Source organism: Papio anubis, chromosome 14 (genome assembly GCF_008728515.1).
Source record: "Papio anubis isolate 15944 chromosome 14, Panubis1.0, whole genome shotgun sequence".
In the NCBI taxonomy this organism is placed as follows: Eukaryota; Metazoa; Chordata; class Mammalia; order Primates; family Cercopithecidae; genus Papio; species Papio anubis.
The window spans coordinates 18,330,749-18,349,078 of record NC_044989.1 but is presented as its reverse complement, the minus strand read 5'-3'; the positions used below and the strand labels follow the sequence as shown (position 1 = coordinate 18,349,078).

General features: G+C 39.2%; 1 long non-coding RNA gene across 3 annotated transcripts in view; it reads right to left on the bottom strand.

The window, feature by feature from the left end:
* The window catches only part of LOC103876756, a 428,348-nt gene that overhangs the window by 375,418 nt on the left and 34,600 nt on the right, over positions 1-18,330 (bottom strand). The gene's annotated exons all lie outside the window — the stretch shown is intronic.

Sequence of the window (18,330 nt, the reverse complement as noted above, 5' to 3'; positions counted from 1 at the left end):
AATTAAAGGAAAAGAGAAATAGATGTAAATAGATGTAAATGTTTATCCCAGATCTCTAACCACCTGTTTAATGTTAGAAAAGTTATAAACTCTTTATACTACAGATTTTCTCATTTAGCAATTTGGTTTAGGAGAAATGACAGGCTTCAAAGTTAGTTTCTGCCATGCCACTTAGCAGCAAAAACTTTGGGCAAATTATTTAATTTCCTATTGCCTTAGATTCCTTCTATATAAGTGTAGATATTGAACTTTATTGATTGCCATGAAGGAATAAATGAGATAATACTTGAAAGGGCCTTCTATGAACTTAAAAGCATGCAATGAATATTAATTATATATGAGTGTGTTAACATACTACATATTCATATATCAACGATGGAAATACAGTATACTTTTGGCATAAACCTTTTAAAAGTCAATTTGAATAAAGAGTAATAAAATATTTCATGCCAATTGATTTATACATTTACATATGAGAATCTATTCTAAGAAAATAATCCAGTTTGAAAAAAGCTTTATTCATAAATGTGCATTACTTACAGTAGCCAGACAATTGGGCTAAACCCTAACGTGCAATGGTAGGAGAATAGTACATCTGTATGATAGTAATTACACAATCTTTTAAAGGTCGTGTTTTTAATAAATGTTAATTGACATGAAAACGGAGATTGTAAAATTGTAAACACATTAGGATACAACTTACCACTCATGCATGTTTTTGTGTGTATATGCACACACACGTACACTCCAACAATGGAAGAAAGTATCTCAAATTATTGAGAGTTTGGTTTTCTTTATGTGATACAGATTTGTGGGCGACTTTTATTCATAGTAATTCATCAATTACTTTTTAGAAAACTTGGATTACTTATTCATAGAAGAAATGTTACATAAAACATTGTAAATTTTCAATTTTGTAATCTGTTAGGCATTGAGGGGTCCGCTTTCCTCACCTTTTAAGGCCCAAGTAAGGAAATAAGTGAGAAAGAGCTTTGAGTAGGTAATAGGGAACAACTATTGCCTCCATTTATGTTTCCTTCATTTTTATTCCAGTCAGTGGTGTTGAGATTGCACGATTTGGAAAATGGTCTCTTTGTAGCTCAGTGTTTGTAAGCTGTGGGCTACAAATACAAATATACGTCAATCACTGTGAGTCGACTGAATATATTATATGTATTGTACATGTATGGGAAACCAATTTTTTCAAATATATTTACATGTAATTGTGGTTAACAAACTACAAGTTCATTTAAAATGATTATCAAATTAATGGCAGAATTTTTAAAAATTAGAATGTATTCCAATAACATGACCAGGTGGAGTGTGTTTCACCACCTAGCAATTGCAGCAGTCCCCTGTTTATCTGCAGGGCATATGTTTCATGACTTTCAGCATTTGCCTAAAACCATGGATAGTACCAAACCCCATATATACTAAGCATAAATTTCTCTTTCTTCTTCAAAATTTCACACATAGAAGACTCATTCTTGTGTAGATCATAGCAACCTCAGCATACATTTTTTCCCCCTATGTTGAGAACTTTTACCTTTTTATACAAGGAAAGCACTTCATGGCATCTCTTTGGCATATCCAAATTGCCAGCATTACTACCCTTGCACTTTGGGGCTATCATGAAGTAAAATAAAGGTTACTTGAAACAAGCACTGCAATACTGTGCTAGTCAGTTTGATAATGGAGAAGGCCACTAAGTGACTCACATGCAGAGGAGCATAAACAGTATGGAGATGCTAGACAAAGGGAAGATTCACATCCAGGATGGGATGGAGGGCGACAGCGAGATTTCACCATGTTTCTCATAATTTAAAACCTATGAATTATTTATGAAATTTTCTATTTAATATTTTTAGGTTGTTGTTGACTCCGGGTAACTAAAACCATAAAAAGTAAAACCATGAATAAGGTAAGACTATTGTATCTAACTGGATGTCCTGCAATTCAATTCAATTCTGACACTAACTAGGGTAGTGGAGACCCCACAGGTTAAGCACTTAGCCCCATAATACAACTGTTTTCTACTTCAGAAGCAAACCACAAGCAATAGGTTGACAGGTTATCCACAATGTCTGCTGACTTGGCTACAAATTAGACATTCCTATGACCCCCTTCTCAGGTTTGATTTACTAGAGTGGCTCACAGAACCCAGGAAAACAATTTTACTTACCAGTGCTGATTTATTACAAAAGATTCTTTTTTGAGGATAGCATCATTGTTTTAATTGTTTTACTTTAATTGTTATCACATATATCTAAGGTACACATCACGATGTTTCAAAACATATATATATAGAGAGAGAGAGAGAATAAAATGATAACTATAGCCAAGCTAATTGACATATCCATCAACTCAACTTTTCTCTTGTTGTGGATAAGACAACCCAAAATCCATTATCTTAGCACAATTTCAGTATACAATACAGTATTGTTAACTACAGTCCTCATGCTGCTGCACATTAGATGTCTACATCTATTCATCCTACAAAACTGTAAGTGACCTACTCCTCCGTGTTTCCTCCTCTGCTCCATCACTTGCTCCTGGTAATCACCATTCTATTCTCTGTTTCTATGCACTTGGCTTTTTTTTTAAGATTCCACATAGAAATGAGATCAGGCAGTATTTTTCCTTCTATGTCTGGCTTATTTCATTTAACACAACCTCCTCCAGTTTATAGTAGTATCTCTTTCTCTTTTTGTTTTTTTAGACGGAGTCTCGCTCTGTTGCCCAGGCTGGAGTGCAGTGGCGTGATCTTGGCTCACTGCAACCTCCGCATCCTGGGTTCAAGCCTTTCTCCTGCTTCAGCCTCCTGAGTAGCTGGGACTACAGGCGCACGCCCCCGCACCCAGGTAATTTTTGTATTTTAGATGGGGTTTCACCATGTTGTGCAGGATGGTCTCGATCTCCTGACCTCGTGATCTGCCTGCCTCAGCCTCCCAAGGTGCTTGGATTACATGCGTGAGCTACCACGCCCAACCCTCTTTCTAAGATGGATGGATGGATGGATACCATTTCTTTATCCATTTATCTGTTGATGAACACTTATGTTGTCTCCTTATCTTGGCTAATGTGAATAATGCTGCGAAGCACATCAGAGTGTAGAAATAGCTACAAGGTGGTGATTCCTTTAATTTTGGGCATATGATCAGAAAAGGAACCACTGGGTCACAAGGTAGTTCTAGTTTTAATTTTGACTCACCAACACTTGCTATCTCTTGTCTTTTTGATAATAGCCATGCTAACAGATGTGAAATGATATCTCATTGTGGTTTTGATTTATATTTATCTGATGATTACTGATGGCAAGCACCTTTTCACATACCTGTTGGATATTTTTATGTGTTCAGAAAAATGTCCATTCAGACTTTTGCTCATTTATTAAACTTTTTTTTTTTTTGCTATTGAATTGTGTGACTTCTTTATGTATTTTGGGAGTTAATCTCTTATCAGACATATAGTTTGCAAATATTTTCTCCCAGTCCATAAGCTGTCTTTTTATTTTGTTGATTATTTGGAGAACCTTTTTAGTTTGATATAGTCCCACTTGTTTATTTTTGTTTTTATTGACTGAGTTTTTCTTGTGAAATCCAAAAACTAATTGCCACGGACAATGTCAAGGAGCTTTTCCTCTATATATTTTCTTCTAGGAATTTTTACAGTTTTAGATTTTATATTTAGGTATTTAATACATTTTGATTTTATTTTTGTGTAGGATACATTTAAGGATCCAGTGTCATTCTTTTCCATGTGGATAACCAATTTTCCCATTACCACTTGTTGAATCCTTTCACCATGTTTGCCTTATTGGTGGTTCTGTCAAAATTTAGTTGATTGTATATGCTTGGGTTTATTACTGAGTTCTCTATTCTATTTCATTGGTCTTTGTGGTTTTTTTGTTGTTGTTGTTGTTGTTGTTGTTGTTTTCACAAAGGATATTTTAAAGGATACCAATCAACAGCCAGATGAAGGCATATATAGGGCAAGGTTTGGAAAAGTCCTGAGTGTAGGAACTTCTGTGCCCATGTATTTGGGGGTACACAACCCTTCTGGTACATGGATGCATTCTTGTTCACCATCCTTGAAGCTCTCTGAACCCTGTAGTTCAATAATTTTTACGGTGGCTTCATCACACAGGCATGATTGATTATTAATTTAATCTCTAGCCCCTTTCTCCTTCTTGAAGGATGAGAAGTGGGGTTGAAAGTTCCAAGCTTCTAATCATGCTTGGTCTTTCTGTCGATAAGAGTTACTTCATTAGAAAAAAAAAAAAAACCAAGATGTTTATATCACCCAGAACACTCCAACAAACTAGGTGCCCTGTCTCAGGAACTGGGAACAAAGACCAAAATATATATTTCTTATTAAAAATCATGATATCATATCATGCTTCTATAAAAGGTGGCAAAACCTGCTATTTTACAGCCTTTTTGCAAATCAAGGGAAAAGAGCCAAGCATTTCCCAAGTGTTTTTCAAAAGAGTTTGGAAATTTACTCATTTATGTGGTATCTCCCCATTTTTATAATCAAATAAATCAAATATAAAACACTGTGTGGGCCAACTCTGGGAGAGCCAAACTAAACACCCTGAGGCCAGGTCCAGCTAGCAAGCTGCCAGTTTGCTACCTCTGGCTGAGGATGCAGAATGGGGGACTTGTGCATATCTGCTGTGGCACCCCCTTGCTGCCACCCTGGTTGCTTTCAATACACAGGTGGGTGCTGACAGTGTGTGTGCTGATTCCAAAGCTGGAGAAGGGGTCTGAGTAGGGCCACTTTCCTGAAAAGCCCTTTGACTAGGGCAGACCTTCTCCTCAAATTGTATCCTTGTTAAATGTGTTCTGTGCCAGCTCTGAAGGGGGCAGGAAAGAATCAGTTGGATGGGGAAGGATAGGATTCTCCAGGCAGAAATAGAGTCAGGCCAATCTCTGTCCCCAGTGGTGGAAGTTTGGGCACTTCCTCAAACTTCCCGAACCTCCCAGCTTAGGTCTCTGTCCCATAAAGGAAGGGAAACTTACCTGCCTTCTGATATGAAATAGGGAGCATGCCTACAGTTTGGGGATGCTGCAATGTTGTCATGAACAAAAGCACATGCAGGAGGTGAGCATGCCAAGGTTCTTGTACCACCGTTAAGATGGAGCCTTTATACGATCCACTGCCATCTCCTGAGAAACCCCAAAACTACAACTACACAGCTGCGACCATTCATCACTGCACTCTTGAGAGCAAGAAGAGAATTTGAAATTAGAGTTGAAATGGGCACAAAACTCCTACTGAAAAATATTATATCCAGAAATCTCAAATTGTCATAATTTGCCTTTCAACCTAAAAAGGGAAAAAACAAAAACAAAAAATATAACATCCTATGGCTTCAAAATTTCCTGCTAGATTCCAGATGCTTCACAATGAAAAGAAAAAAAAATCTATATATATACACACATATACACACACCCTTTGGATTTGGATAAAAGTAGCCTAGCTGATCTTGGCTTTCTTGAAAGTTCATTAGAATACACTTTTCAAAATCCATATTAATATGCTAAATGGAACTTTGTTAGCCCGAAAATTCCACAAGCCCACCTGGTCCCAGAGGTAGGTGTCAACGTCATTAAATTTCCCCAGAAAATCTGTGGGCTTATCCAAGGGCACCAGTCAGAACACCTGGGCATTTCTGGCCATTCCTAACCCAGTTGAAATCCTAGCTGCATTCTGTGGAACTCTATAGGTAAGTAAAGCTTGCTGAAAAATGAGAGTTTCTTTCTGCGGTTACATTTTGTGTGCGGTTTACAAGGGTATATTCATCTTAACACTTTCCTTAAGTACCGGGTATCTGTTACCTCAAGGTGCATGTACCTGAGCATACACTTTGCAGGAGGTGCTACGTATTTGTCAGGGCTACAAAAAAGACTAATCCCCTGTCTTTAAAGAGCTCACAATCTAAAGAGTCCATGTCTTTAAAGAGATCCTTTCTGATCCCAAGTTTCCCCTTCAGTAAATGTGGGAGCTGGATTAACATTTCTGAACTCCCTTTCTGGAATTCTACAGTGCAGTTTCAAAGGATTTTATAGCCAGCTTCTCCATGGCACCTGCCTCCTTTTTTTCAGGTGAAATATGGAGCACAGAACACATGTTGCAGGACACGCAGAAGTGGGTAGCATAGGTCCCAGCTCAGGGCTTTGGGTTGGCCTCCTGCAGCAAGAATGGAAAGGTTCAACTTTGCCAGATTTATCTGAGATCCATCCACCCCACCATCCTGGAATTATTCTGTGGGCCGTCTTGTTCCCCTCACATATTTTTATCTTGAGAGAATATTTCAAGTCACTGACAGCCTATTACTTTTAGATTTGCTTTGCTGTTGCTATTTGTGTTACAGTTTCATTGGCCATTTTTGAGGATTACTTGAAGTAGAAAGGTCACTAGTACCTGTGTTGGTGAGTGAAGGAGAAAGGCTAAATACATGGCTAGGAAACAGTAAATGAAGAGTTGGAAAGATTAACTATATAGATATCAAGAGCAACTGTGCAGAGAAACACATCACAGTAGTGCTACAAGATACTAGAGAACAAAAATCACTTGTCTCCACTTTGCTTAATTTTATCTGCAATAAAAACCTTATTTTAAATACTTTACACAGCTGAAAAGAATTCTGGGGTCCTTTAAACCATATTTTATACTCAAGAGTACAATAATAGAATTTTCCCACATGTAATATGCCCATGTTTCGGGAAAGGCAGATCAAGATGAAATAGAAAGCTCCACGGATCATCCCCCACACAAGTACACCAAGTTAAGAACTATCTACACAGGAAAAAAAAATACCTTCATAAAAACCAAAAATCAGGTGAGCACTCACAGTACCTGGTTTTAACTTCATATCACTGAAGGAGGCACTGAAGAAATAGAAAAACATTCCTGAATCACCAACTCCACTCCCCAACCCCAGCAGTGGTGGTGTGGTGCAGAGAGCAGCTCTGGGTGCTGGGAGAAAGAAGAAAACAGCAATTGTGAGGCATTGAGCCCAGCTGTGTCCTGTTAGAGCCGAAAGGAAAACCAGATCAAACTCAGCTGAGGACTGCCCACAGGGGGATCATTTAAACCAGCCTCAGCCAGAGGGAAATTGCCCATTTCAAAGGTCTGAACTTGAGTGTCCACAGCCTCACCACCTACGGCCAAAGTGCTCTTGGTCTCTAAGTAAACTTGAAAGGTGGTGTAAGCCATAAAGACTTCAACTCATAGGCTAGTCCTAGGACTGAACTAGGCTGAGAGACAGTGAACTAGTGGGGTGTGTGACATACTGAGGCCCTAGCTGGGGCAGCCAAGGGAGCAATGACATCACTCTGGCCCTAATGCCAGGCTGCACAGCTCGTGGCTCCAAAAGAGACCCCTTCCTTCTGGTTGAGGTGAGGAAAAGGAAGAGTGTCTTGCATCTTTGGGGGTATATAGCTAAAAGTGGAATTGCTGAGTGATATAGAAACTCTATGATTAATATTTAGAGGCACTACCAAAGTGTTTTCCAAAGTAGCTGCACCATTTTCCATTCCCACCAGCACTGTATGAGGATTCCAATTTCTCCACATTCTTGTCGACACTTGTATCTCATTTAATTTTTGTTTAATTTCCACACAATCCTGCCAGATACAATTTCTATTATTAGAGACCTTAGTAGGAGGCTGAATACGTTGTTACCTGCCCAAATTTCACAGTACACTTAGGTATGTTAGAGTCAAGATTCAAAATAGAAGTAAAGCCTGATTTCTGGCACTTGGATTACAGCTCTCTCACACAAAGACTTTAATTTAGAAGATAGGTTTCATCCGAGCGGACTGGGTCAGCTCTTTGTTTACCGTATGCTTTTTGACTTAAGACACTGGAATGGAAGAGACCAAGAGCCTCATGGTGCCTTCTCAGTCGTCCTCACTTTACAACCACATGATCTCCCTATCAGTGGTTTTGGTGATTAATGAACTTCCCTCACTTTGCTAACCACATTTTAAGTAGTGTAAAGGTACATTTAAAACATGATTTCTGTGAAGAATAAACACCAAACGGCAATGAAAGCCAACCTGTGATGAATGCATACTATGTGCTCCATATTATGCCGAGTACTTAATGTTTTTTCTCATTTCATCTTCTCAGCTGCCTCATGAGGCAGGTCCTAATATTATTTCCATTTACATGTGAGTAATCTGAAAGGAAAAATAGTTCAGAATGTTTCCAAGCCCATAAATGATAAAGCCAGTATTACCACTGTCCCCCAAATTTTTGCCAAGATTTCTGCTTATAATGGTAACTATATAAGTGTGTCAGAATATGGACAAACATGAATTAGCCCAGAAATAAAACAGTAATATTATTAGCTGATGAGATTGTGGATGCTTTCCTTTGTCTTTTATTATTATTTTTTAAATTACCCTTAATGGTGCTATTAAAGTGAGTAATAAACCTGCTTCATGTAAGTTGTTGCATATGGATGTGTTGTTTCCCTGGATTTAGATAAGTTGGTAACCAGTCCACTGTGAACTCGTTTCATAACAACCTTTACCAAACAATCTGAAATCTAAAATTTGTTATCATAGTGCCATAGACAGAACACACAGTTTGGTCAAGCATAAAACAATTTGTTTTTTGTTTTGGGGGATTTTTTTTTGCCCATTGCCTGTAATCCCAGCACTTTGAGAGGCCGAGGCAGGCAGACCACGAGATTAGGAGATCAAGACCATCCTGGCCAACATGGTGAAATTCCCAACTCTATGAAAACATAAAAAATTAGCCAGGAATGGTGGCACACACCTGTAGTTACTTGGGAGGCTGAGGCAGGGGAATCCCTTGAACCCGGGAGGTGGAGGTTGCAGTGAGCCAAGATTGTGCCACTGCACTCCAGTCTGGAGACAGAGCAAAACTCCACCACACACACACACAAAAAAATCAATGGAGACTTTTTTACACTCATTATTTCCCTCTCCTTATCTTCTTTAACTTCAGAGGTGTATAAGACAAACTTCATTACAGATACGGATGTGACTTGGCATTTTTGGACTCACTACATAACTTCTGTGCCTAGAATAGAAATTTGAATACAGAATCATAGGTTTGTGATTGTTTAGTAAAGGTTATTATGAAACGAGTTCACAGAGGACTGGTTACCAACTTGTCTAAATCCAGGGAAACAGAACACATCCATATGCAACAAGTTACATGAAGCAGGTTTATTACTTACAGTAGGCAGCAAGCAACAACAGAAGCCTGGGAGTCATTGGGAGCAGGCCCTCCAAGGCTCAGAAAGCTGCCTGGGGTGGATGAAGTCTCAACTGTGTGTGTCCCACTTGCACCACAGATAAGGAACTCTGACAGACAGCCTACTTAAGATTATATATACCCGGGGGTTACATGACAACTGGGCTAAAACACTGAAAACATCCTGTTCTGGGGTGAGAAGAGGGGGCTGGATCAGAGCCCAGGCTATTGGGCTCCCCTTTTACCTCATAATGTTGTATTTCCAGCACAGTCTATGGTTATTCTTGAGAAACACACGCAAAAAAAGAGGGGGCATGGTGAGAGGAACTGGATCAGCCTAAGGCCACCCAAAGAACTGTCCTGCAGTTATATATGTCCATAGTATTTTGAAACTGGGAGGTAATGCCATTTATTTTCACAGGAAACCAAGCTGGCACTGTATGCTCCATGGCACTGATGAAAGAGAGCATGGAACAGGGAATAGAAAGCATTGAACTAACTTGGGTTTTAGAATCATCTGTGAGATAGGGATAAGACCTCAGAGGATTATTGTAAATCAAACAAAATATACAAACTGTTAAGCATTGTGACTGGCAGATGGTTCTTAGAAAATGTTATTTATTACTAGGACTACAACTACCAGTAAAGCACCCTGTGTAATATCTAGCACTTTAAACATGCTTAGCTTCCTTTCTATGCCTTCCTAGTAATGACATCTCCCTCCTCACAGCCAAAGTGCCTGGCTACCTTCTATCTCATTAGTAAGTGTTTTACTCTAAATAGTTGCATCATCCACAGGCGGTTTTGCCCTCCTGCTAGCCCTGGAATTTATCTCAACAGGTCTATACGATGAAGCCAAGTATCCACCTAGCAAGCTAGTGGCCCTGCTTTTCAGCAAGGAAAAACCTCTCCAATCAGCCCTTGCCTAGGACCCCAGACGATTCCTACCATTATTTGTTTCCTACCATTATTTGTTTCCAAGCATTTAGTTGATTCACAACGTGCATTAAAGAACCAAATAGATCCCTAGAGTACAAAGATAGCCATTGACCCTGGCATCCTTCTTCCTGCATCCAGCTGCTCTTTAGGCTCCACAAGTTCCAGAATGCCAAAACACTGCTCCTGACATATCACACCTGCTTCCAGGACATGTCTCACCCCACACCAGCCTGGCTACGGCCACGGGCCATGTTTCACGATTCTACACTGCCCAGATGAACTCTTGTTGCTTGACTGGCTTTTATGGATGTAGCGAAGTACATTTGGTCTTGTTTTAATAACATCCCAATAAAAGAGCTGGGAAATTAGATGCTAGGAATGACATTTAAATCCTCCACTTCCCTTTGCTGCAATAATGGCTTTCTTGATTATAAAGGAGATAAATTTTATTAAATTATATGAAGTTTTTCCATTCGAAAGCAATTAAAAAATGCTTTCAGTTCAGAATTACAAAACTATTTGCTTCAGATTCAAGGTTGACGTTTTTATTGGCAATTTGAGTTATAACATGCTCAGCTCTGTGCCCATTCATTGATCCCTGATACTTCTGCCAACTCTTTATGGCTTTATGTGAAAGTACAGTGTTTAAGCCTCCTCTAAATTCATGAGCTGCCCCTGCTTCTGAAAAGTGCTCTCTCAGTGTCTCAACAACCCACAACCAGGGCTGATGTTTATTTAAAAACATCTGTTCCATCCTTTGTGGTATAACATACCAAAGTAGCCTGACATTTTAAATACTTTTTCTTTATACTTTGTGTCAAATAGCGAGAGAACGTAACTGCTTTTGTGATGAAAAACTGTTCAGGGCAATTACAAGATGATACAGTAAGTGGACTAAATGGTACCAAAAGTAATCAAAGGAAAACACTGGGATTAGCTCCACTTTTATGGAGATTTCTAGCTCCCCAAATATCTTCATGATTATGTTTTGTGTCTTAGTGCTTCCTAACTGATAATGAGAATAGTCCTTTGTTAATTTAATTTTTTAGGATAGAAAGTGAATTATTACTGTTAAAGTTTTTGACAAAACCACTATCTCTACATCACTGATTGCTAGGTCCACCTGGCAGCCAGGGGTGGCCAGGAATTCTTTTAGTGCTACTGACCACTGATTCATTGAAATCACTTTTCATCACCATCTTTACTTGCCAGTGTTATATTTAGTGTAGAAGTGGATCAACAACATAAGGGAATGCAGCGTTTTGTTAAACTTAAAGTGCATACAAATCACTTTACCAGAATATTGCCCACACCCTGATCAACCTACTTTAACGATGACAGCTGTTTCTAGAAAAACAGGTGCTTCTAATATTTGAAAAGACAGTTTCTATAAATAAACTAAACACATCTTCAACAAGATACACATACACATACAGTAAAAAAACTGTTTTCTGTTATAGACTGGGCAAAAGTAAACTTTAGCCTCTATTGATAACCGATTCTAAATATCTTTAATTAGTAGAAAACGATAGGACTGAAGGTACTTGAACATTTCCTTAGACAAGATATCTGAAGCAAAGGAGACATTTAAAGGAGGTGAAAGTCAAAAAGGGTTAAATTTCCTGAGGAGAAATTTGACAACTACAATACATCCAACATAGAAGAAAGCACAGGTCTGTTTCCTAAGTAGAAGGAAGAACAGTTTCTCTCTGTTATTGAAAATCGGTTTCTGCAGTCACTGAACCACAGGATGTCAGTGCCAGAGGGAAGTCTTAGAACATTACAGCAGCAAGAGGCACTGCCCTGCCCTGGCCAGTCTTGAGCTCTACCCTTTTCAATTATAGTTTTCAGTAGGAAAACCTCCTAACTACCCCAGCCCCAGCCCCCGCCCCCGCCCCACCATTCATTCCACACACCTGGGATTCTGCTCTCCCAGATCATCGATCATGGGTTAGCACAAAAGCTCATAACCATACTCAAATGAATTCTCTAACAGCAGCCAAAAATACAGAGCCTTAGGATATGCAGAAAGTAGATGCAACAGGGAAATGTTATTTGTGACCTTTTAATATTGTGGTTCACTTTAGTCTATAAATCTCCTTTTCTGATCGTACCAGCCTACCTTGTGAGCACATGGGCCTTTGATTGCCCTCTTTATTAGCTTAGCAAATGGAGTGATGTGTGAGTTTCTGTCACAGTGCTGACTCTGTTACAAAGTGCAAAGGGAATTCCCACCCACCATGGACCAGGAGGCGCCCTAATGCCAAAATCCATCTGTTTTATGGACAGTCAACAGAAATGTTTTATCAAAAAGCACACATATAAATCTCTACTGCTGTCACTTTCTATTGGAACCTTCCACATTATATAACATGTCAAATCCTTTGCCATCTTAAAATCAGACACAAAAGAGACAACCCAGACTCCTCCCTTGACCCACATACCCTCTTGCCACCACCAGATTTCTAGCCTTCTCTTTATAACACCATTAGGAAGAAATAGTCATAATCCTGATCCCATCTTCTCTCCTCCCATTTTTTCTTGATCTACTCCAATCAAGCTGTCGTTTCCACAATCAGCCAAAACAGCCACTTTCAATTGTCACCAACAAACACCTTGTTGATGCTTGCTTACTGGCTGCTTTTATTATCCAGTCTCTTTGTATCCCTCCTGTCACCTTCCAACTTTTAAATACTAAAGCATGTGAAAGCTCAGTCTTAAGACCTCATCCTTTTTCTTTCTACTCTGTCTTGCTTGGTGCTGATATCCAGATCCACAGACTTAGACACCATCTACATGCTGTTGACTCCTGAAGTACACCTCCAGTCCAGATGCCATAGAACACTAGTCTCCAACAGTTTTCTTAACATTCTTATCTGAATTCTAATAGAAGTTCCAAACTTAACCTGCCAATTTCCTACAACCAGTTTCTCCTACAGCATTCCCCATGTTAGGAAATAAAAATTCCATTCTTCAAGTTGTGGCAGCTCACTCTCACCCCTGTAAAATTAGAGTCCGCCTTGACTCCTTTCTTTCTTTCGTACTTCATGTCCAATCTATCAGCAAATTACCTTGACTCTACCACTGAAGTATTTCTAAAAACAAAGCACTTTTTGCCACCCTAGTTCAACCAACCATCATCGTACACCCAGGTTTTTTCCAATGCTCCTAACTGAATGTGCTTACACACTTGATCCCAAATGTATACTTTTCACAAAGCAATCAAAGAGATCCTGTAAAATATATATGTAAATTATATCCTTAAATTATTATACAGTCAAATTGACTCCTTTTTTGCTGTTGAATGTCAATATCTTGATACTCCTATGATCAAATTTCTCTAACGACTTTCTGAAGGCCCTCAAAGCCCTGTGTGAGCTAGATTCCAATTACATCTCTCCACTTCCCAACTTCCTCACCTACCTCCTTTGCTCTGCCCTGGAACACTGTGGGCTTGCTATTTCTTAAAACTCAAATCACTCTCTCACTTTTGCCTCTCTTCTGCCTGCAATGCTTACCTTGTGAATATATGCCTCACTTAATATTTCACTCCGTCCAGGTTATCTACTCAAATGGCATCTTATCAGGAAAGTTTCATCTGACCATCCTATCTAAAAAAAGGACCCCAACTCTATGCTTTGCACTGTACTGTACTTTCTTTCACAACATTTATCACACCCCCTAGCTCACTACTTCTATTACCCGTTTATTCATTTGTATATTTATTATCCATCTCTCCTTACCAGTATGCAAATTTAATGAGGGAGAACAATTGTTGTTCACTGTTACATCCCCTTGTCTACAACAGTATGATTCATGTAGTAGTACTTAAATACATATTAAATCACTGAATCAATAAATCAATGAATTTTAGGCTTAGAAAAGACCACAGAAAACATCACATTAAATTGAGTTTATCACACATCTCTTACCCAGTACAATTTGTCAGACATTCCTCTAGGCACTAGGGAAGCAATAACATACAGGTCATTTACAGGACACTTTATTTTGCAAAGTTAAAAATTAGGCATGCCTTTTGATGTACAAATTTTGGAAGACATTTAAGTAAGGATAAAGGAAAATTTCTATATGCTAGAGGAAATCTTAACTAATTACAATTTCCTATGTCCATGCACACATACATAGATACACACATAGGCTTCTCTCATAGGAGAAACAGAAGGTATCTGAACGGGCAAGCTGCAATCACATATGACAACAATAAGGAGTAAGGAGGGGTTCTAGGAAAGTTTCTATATGCTTATTGGTTAACTCTTCAGGAGGGAAAGGAGATTTGCAGCAAAGTAAGCAAAGGTTACTGTATTAGTTCATTCTCACGCTGCTATGAAGAAACACCTGAGACTTAGTAATTTATAAAGAAAATAGGTTTAATTGACTCACAGTTCCATAAAGCTAAGGAGACCTCAAGAAACTTGCAATCATGGTGGAAAGGGAAGCAAGCACATCCTTCTTTATATGGCAGCAGCAAGGAGAAGTGCAGAGCAAAAGGGGGAAAAGCCCCTTATAAAACCATCAGATCTCGTGAGAACTCACTCACTATCATGAGAACAGCATGAGGGAACTGCCCCCGTGATTAAATTACCTCCCACTGGGTCCCTCCCATGACACATGAGGATTATGGGAACTAAAATTCAAGATGAGATTTGGATGGAGACACAGTCAAAGCATATCAGTTACTATACATGGTAGACAATCATTTTCTGGTATAAGGAAATCTGTGATAAATATTTATTTTAAAGAAACCTATTTTCTTTTAAACACAATGGGTGATTCAGATTATCCTCTGAATGACACTATATACCACTCCCATTCACAATCCTATAAAAGACTACATTTGTGCCTGTGCAAGCTCTAGGAAAACAGGACCAAATTGGACAACATATATCTTTTTAAGGGCATTAAATCTTATATAACCTCATGTATGAACACATAAACACACCTAATTTCTACTATCTTTCTTTGCATTTTCACAAGAATTCTCTTCTAGATTGCTGCTGTACTCCAAGTACTGATGCAACAAAATGAGATAATATACATCATATGTTTTCATCAGTGGCACTAATGAAACTTCCACTAAAGAGAGGTAAAATGTGACCATGTCAAGATTTTACAAGCAAGAACACCATATTTGAGACCTATTAAAGACATTATCGTATTTTTTAAAGTCTTCATCCAAACTTTTAAATTCCCTTAGTTTTGGCTGCGTACAGTCTAGGACTCAAATTTGGATTGGAAAACTACCTGCCATCTAAATTTCAGCAACATTTTTAGCCTCTTTTCCTTTCTTCTCGTAACTGGACATTGCCCATCCCTCATAAACCACAAGCTCATTATAAGAATAAAATAAAATAACATTGGTAAAGTGGCTAGTATAGTGCTAAGTATATAGTACCTGCTGAATACACAAGTGTTCTCTCTTTCCCTTTCTTATACGAAACCTGCACTGCAATTCAGTATCAACCTCATTAAGTCAGTCTCATTAAAAGTGGAATAGATGATGTATTACTTGCTCTCTAGTGAGGAAATTAATTTTGTGTGTGTGTACTTGAGTATTCAATTCTCTAAACTTGATTATGTATCTACGCAATCATATTTAGACTTTAGTTTTGTTGTAAAATGTTATGAATTTGTTCCCTCTCACTGGATACCCTTTCAGACTGAATAGTCCCTACAACCAGAACTTGGCATGTAGAAGAATTGGCCAGTTTTATAATCCAAATACTTTTTTTATGATTTGAGAAAGGGACAGAGAAGAAATTTAATTCAGCCTTTAGACAAGGCCATCTACCAATCTATCACTTCATCCAGCCAGCCTCATCCTGTATCAGGCACTCTTCTTATGAACCCCTGATCTCAACACCTGACTTCAATCCCACCAGGGACCACCCCTTCCCCATCTCAGTCCTTATCACACCAACTGGGGATCTACACCCAACTCACTTGACCTCGTAAAGGGAAACACAGAGTGGTCCATGTATTTTTTCCACTGTTTATTTCCCACAATGCACCACAGTGAGATTCCAGAAAGGGAAAACTGCTTTGTCTGGGATACAGCGTCTGGCCCCAAGAAACACATATGTAAATAAACATACATTTTCATTTCCATCTATCAGTCTCATAAATAGTATTTAAAGTGTCAGGTATCCAGTTTTGCTAATCAGCAATGAGACACTTTGCAAATGCAATAGTATCCTAATGTTAAGAACCATATGTAATTCAAATTATTTTCATAAAATTAACTTTATTAAAAAGGCAAATTGGAAAGAATGGGAAAGAAAATTCTATTCTTAATATTGTTAATTTTCCCTTCTCTTTATAAATTTAAACAATTAAAATTAAAACATTCAATCTCCAAGATACAGATTGATTTTTAAATAAATGACAGTTTATTAACTTTGCAAGTCTTTGCACTAAAAAAACTGCAGAACTTTCCTGCAGAAGCTTCAGCCTTAAGGTTGAAACACAGCTGTGGATTTTGGACAAATCCAGACTCTTTTCTAACACATTTCTGGTCAACAGAAACCAAGAACATCAAATTTTAGCTTGGCAGCTCGGGAAAATGGTGACAAACTAGAGCCATTTATCAGAGGGGTTTTGTTGATGTGACAAAAACAACAAAGAGATGTCTATTGAAAAAATAAAATGCATGAACACTTACTATGTGCTATGTACTGTTAAACAATGTAATGTCTAGCTATCAATTATTTTGATCACAGAATAATGCATATGGATGCTATCATTTGTCATCTTTAAAACATTTCAGATTTTGTTGTTGTTGTTGTTGTTTGTTTGTTTGTTTGTTTTCCCAAGATGGCGGATGGAGGCACTGTTAGCAAGCCTCGTCTACTTGGAAATACACAGTAGTGTGTAGTGTGTAGAGATTCACAATGTTAGCTTTTTTCCAAGAAGAATCATGGGAACTTAACAGAAAAACTAAGAAGAAACCACAGACCCTTTGAAACAAATGGCAGGCAGCATACTTCACTGTGAACCAGATAGAAAACTGTGAGTCTTCGGAGTGTGAGAAGGGGAGAGAGCCTCTGTGACACTCCGGCAGGGGAGCCAGGCAATCCAGGTTAGGTAGAAAGGCCTTAACTCTACCTAGCACTGCAGATGATTTAGTGAGTAGCAGGGAGTATATAAGAAGGAACAGCATTGGGACATGCTTTGTGTGCACTCCCAGACTCCAGCAGGGATGGAGGGAAGCCATTCCTGATCCTACCTCATAGAGGACCTCTCAGAAGTCTGCCACCTAACTCAGGCAGCAGTCGAAGGTTGAGAGAAGCTTCCAACTAAGATTTGTGATATAGTCTTGAGTGGGGATGCGCCCTGTTGGCCAGAACTGAAGGGCAAGTGGGAAGTGGCTATAGTCACGCACATAGGAGCTGGATGCCCCTAATTCATGGGCAGACCAGGAGGGGCGTGGCCTGAAGGCCACAGTTTCTGCCTTCATCTGGAATGCTTATGGCCTGGGATAGTTTTGAGTTCTGAATACAGGCTGCCTGGAACCCAGCTATCTGCTGCTAGCAGAACACTATGGGTGTGAGACCTGCCTTGACAAGTGTGTAGGAGCCGAATGGAGCATACTTCCACCTGCTACACACCACTCCCTGTGAGGATTATTTTGTATATCTAAGGCAGCTGCATTTCTCTCTAGAACATTAACCCAGCAGCCAGAGAACTGCCCTGTTAACACCACTGGGGCTGCTGCTTGCACACATATGTGGGGAGCCAGAGTATGGCTTGCCTGACCCAGCTCCCACCTGGCTTTGCCCCTCCACCACCCCTGGCAGCATAATATAATGGACAGGGATGTTTGGGAGCTCCATGGCCCCTGCCATTGCCTGAGACACCACAGTACCTCCCCGGGGTAACATAAAGCAAGCATAAATTCCACTGCTACCACTGCAGACAGTGCTCCTTTGCAGGCTCCACCTCCTTGCTCGAAGCCACCCAGCAGAGCCCATTACAGCATCTTCAGGCACAATAGCATAGCATTTAGGAAGAAAAAAAATTTTGCATGACCTCAGGTATTGCCATTGCCTGCGTCACCCTGCCTAACCAGGAGGTCTTTAGTTTGTCCATGAACCTAGTTCATTACTACTACAGCTGCAGTTTGAGAAAGCCAAC